Genomic DNA, 4,721 nt, shown 5'->3' on the forward strand with positions numbered 1-4,721 from the left:
GTCGGACTAGATGATCTACCTAGGTCCCTTCCGACTCTAGCTACTATGAAACTATGAAACTATGAAAGGCAAGGGGGTGATGCCTGCAGAGATGCATCATCATCCCCGTGGTGCTGTAGTGTTTCTCCTCCTTTCCCTGGCTGGTCTTTGGCAGTGCAGGCAGATGGCATACTTGGGATCATCTGCCACCTCAAAATGATCCCACACCACACTACCCTCCTCACTTCTGGGGTGCGGGTGTGGATCCTGCCTGTCCTTGATCTCCCTGCTCAGCAGGCAGAGGCACAACAACAGGAGAAGCGGACTCAGCTGAGCCACTTGCCTCCACAACCTCAACCTCCTCTGAAGTGCCTTCTTGGGAAGGAGACCTGGCTCTAGGAGAAACTTGAGGGGAGTGGAGCACAAACTCAGATTTCTGCCCAGCCCTCAGAATTTTTTTAGCTAGGGCACTCAAATCCCCTGCTTCCAGATCCAGCTCCTCCTCTGGCACTGGAAGGCTCAGGCTGGAAACCGAAACGGGGGTGGAGGAGACTGTCAATGACATGCTCATGCTGCTTGTCATGCTAGTGGTGCTGGGGGTCATTGTTATGGTTGGTGTTCTTGGAGGAGGGGTGCAGATGCAGGCACTGGTCCCACCTCCTTGCTGCCACTAGCACCAGAAGAAGCTTCATGCCTTAGGGAAGAGGCTGCAGCTAAGTGTGGGGCAGGGGAGAGGAGGGAACTTACAGGTCTCCCTCTGCCCCCTCTTAATCCCCAACTAGAAGACCTGGCTCCTGCCTTTCCAGCATACTTCATATTTCATGTGTTGGAAACAAGTGTGTGTGTGCGTGTGTGTAATAAATACAATTAAATCTATGTGTATTGAGTGCTTTCCAGGCAAAGTACTGCTTTCTTTTTGTTTGGTGGGGGAGGGAGGAATAAGAAGAATAAATAACAGGATTTTGGGGGAAGGGTAGGCAAGGCTAAATAAATAGGAAAGGATTGGTAAATGAAATGGCTACAACTGGGTAGCAAGACACTACCAAGCTGCAAGCTTACAGAGTTATGCTGCAGTGCTTTCAGTCTCTGCTGTTCCTGCTGAGACAGATGCAGCTGCAAAGTGGCAGGCTCAGTTCACAAACAGCCTTTTATGCTGCTTCTCTGTCCCTCCCCCAGAGCACTGGGATTGTAAGGGACCTCAGGGACAGATCATTGTCACTGGCCAGCTACAGCTCTGACAGCTACAGCTGTCAGTATGAGAGCAGTCCTTCCCCACTCCTCCCCCTCCCTCTTTCCCTGCAAACCCAGCTCCAAAACAGCTCCAAAACATCCAAAACATTTTGGAAACATCTGAATTGTTTCAGAAAATTTCCGAAACACTTCAGACAGCCTGCTTCACTTTGGAGCCTGGCATTTTGTTTTGGATTCGGTGTTTTGACCATCAAAACATCCGAATCCAAAACAAAATGATACAGCTGCTGAAATTTCGCACATCCCTGCTGTCTAGCTCTCCTGGGCTGAGTTACCATGCTGTTTGAAATGAGGGGAAGATGGAAGTGGTGTCTGCACAAGGGGTACTCAGATCCTCAAGTGGCTGAGGACCAGAGAAAGACCAGACCACACTTAAGACTGCCATTATTGAAAAACGCTGGCACATGTCACTGGGACCAAAGCCAATTTACAGCTGGCCAGATAATGACAACATTTATTCAGGAATAATTTATTAGCCAAGAGATGGGAACAAGTAATTGAGAATGGTTTTCACCCAACATTATTCAGCTTTCTATGCAGCTGGTCAAGGTAGAGAAATTAGTCAAGAATAATTTATTTAAAAAATATGGGACATTAATTTCATGAAACAAACAACAAATAAGCTTTAGCAGCAGGTAGAGAAGAGGGAAGTCAACTCTGACCCTGCTCATGCTGGTTTTTCTTACATTTTCGTCAATATATGGGATGTATGCTACTGCCTATGACTTTAGTAACAGAACCCCTTTCATGTTAAATCACCAGAAATAACACAGCTGTTGGATTATCATTTTACTTCAGGCTAAAACCTCTTTTTGGGGAATTACTTAGGTTGGAGGATCTGTTTGCTATAAGACTTCCTTTTGGGGCAGGTGTGGGAAAGGGACGCAGCTGCCACGTGCTTGCTACCAATCCCAAGTCTTACCAATATCAGCCCAGAAAGTAAACGGCCTGTAGGAGACACTGCTTTTGCTCTCTTGTTCTAAAGAGGCAGAGTCATGGTCAAAGCTCCACGTGAAGCTTTCTTGATATGCTGATCACTAGTTACATTAAATGATGGCCTGCCTGAGATCATAGCACCCTAAGAAAAGCCGTCCAACTTGTTAGTAATTGCCACTAGCGCTGCAGTGCACTGCAACTCCTCTGTCTCCTTGTTTGATCCCAGGAAAATAACCCCTCCCATCACCGCAGGACCTCTCTGACAGCAACTAAATCAGTTGCTCTTACATCAGTTTCGTAGGGAAGCAAAGAGCAGTTTTCAAAAGGCCCCGACATAAAATGTTTGAGATTCTAAATTAAATTTATTTAAGATCTAATGATCCTTTGAAGCTAAAAGCTGGCTAGGGGTGAGGACTGCAGGGGTGGAATCAAAGAGAAGCAAAATGTTTCCTTCTCAGAGAGGGAAATAAATAAATAATAGGGAAATTGGTTGAGGGCACGTGTACATGGGTATGAATGTGTTGGCTACGCAGAGTTTTGAAGGACTGAGACATTACTTACTTTGGTGAAAACTCTTTAGAGAAACTGCAGAGTGTACGTTTCAGTCTCTTTATGGAGGTTTCACATTTGCCCTATTAAAGCGAAAAGCCCCCAAACCTAAAACCACTCCTGCCCTCCCCAGCTCACCCTCTGCAAAACAGGCTGGGCTGGGTGCTGCCTATTACCCCCCTGGTGTTGGAGTCCCACAGTGCTTCAGCACCTAGAACAGGGGCGGGGAAAATGTGGCCCACAGGCTGGATGTGGCCCTCCAGGCCATCCTATTTGACCCTTTTACTGAGAAGACAAAGGCATTATATGTGTGGATACCTCTGATCTGCAGTTTGGTGCATGACATTTTGAAACAGTTCGCTTGCGTATGTCCACATCTGCTAGCATTTATTTTATTTCACCTCAAAGCACTCCTTAGTGTTTGCAACCCCATTAGCAATCAACAGCTCTGTCCTCCACTTATTGCCACTTAACATCATCGTAAGCTTTTCTTGTCAGCTGCTTCCTCCCGCCCCTGTCATTTCTGCTCCCTTTCTATGAAATTCTTCAATTTGCAACATCTTTTGTAGTGCTCTTTCACACTTGCATTTCAGAACATGGGGTGTGTTAACAGCATTATCATTTAGGCCAGTAATTAAAGTGTTTTATTATCCCTCACTCTATAACACATAAGCTAACACAAGCACCAGGTGTCTGCCTAGTTCCTTTTATCTAGAGAGACAAAGAAATGATACTTCACTGCAGCTAACTTTTTACTCTACCCGTCTCTGTCTGCTAAGAGCTCTGATGAGAGCTGCTCAGATGTGTGAACTGAGGAGATTGCATTTCTAAATCTCTATCTCAACAGGGAAATCATTGCATTGTTCAAAAGAAGTCGAGTTTTTAGTTTAAGGAATTCCATCTGTGTGCTTTGTGATTTGCTAATGAACGAGATGATTTCCATTAAACTCTCTTGTTGCTCCTTTCTAATTCTTCCTCTGCAACAGCAATAAAATCTTTCTTCTCCAGCCCTTTGGCAATTACCCTCATCCAGGGCTCAGATTTCTCTTTCATTTGACTTTTCAACAAAATTCATATGGACAGCAGATATTTGGACACGTACATCAAATACTTGTTGCACACATACCATTAAACAAATTTCACCTCAACAACTGAAGGTCTGTGCTTCCAGTGTGTTGCTTGGCTTTACAGAATGGAAGTTCCTTGAGACAGAGATTGACTTTCTGGAAACACTGTACAGAAGTTTCTGCACCTAGTTATTAACCTAGCGACACAGCCCATCAGGGTATTAAAAGAGGGATGGACAACACTGGCCAGGCCTGCTGGCCAGCCTTATAAAGAACAAAATAGTTAGATTTTAGTTATGAAAGTGTGATGTAGAGAGACTGAATATTTCAGTCCTGCTCACTGGGCATTGCCTGATGTACTGTTCTGAAACAGGATTTTTGTAGATTTTTATTTTGTGCTGCTCTAAAAGCCCACCCTCACTGAGAATGCTACAAGCAATAGTAGGAGGATTTTTTCCATATTCCCTCCAGGAGTTATCATCTCCACCATACACAGTAGAAAACTGAGGCATGGAGTGATTTCAGTGACTTGCTCCAAGTTGCACAGAAGTCTGTGGCAGAGCTGGAAACAGAACTTTAACTGCTGATTCTCCAAATTGTCCTTCAGCTTCAAGGGCAGCCATCCTCACATACTGTTGTGTTGCTCATCCTGACCTTGCACTCCTGGGGCCAGCTGCCAAGGCCCTTAGAGTTCTCTTGAGAATGATACAGTAAAGTTCTTGGCCAGAGTGCAGGACCTCCATCTAACCTAGGAGGTGCACAGCCCCACCAGGGGGGACGCCTTGTTGGACCTGGTGCTGGCCACGGTTAATGACCTGGTGAGAGGGCTGCGGGTGCTCGACCACCTGGGCGACAGTGATCATCGCCTGCTGGAATTCACCATCCAGCGCAAGGTGGCAAAGGCATGCAGTAAGGCAGCGGCCCTAGATTTTAGGAGGA

This window comes from Crocodylus porosus, unplaced genomic scaffold (assembly GCF_001723895.1).
Source record: "Crocodylus porosus isolate Cpor-Errol unplaced genomic scaffold, CroPor_comp1, whole genome shotgun sequence".
In the NCBI taxonomy this organism is placed as follows: Eukaryota; Metazoa; Chordata; order Crocodylia; family Crocodylidae; genus Crocodylus; species Crocodylus porosus.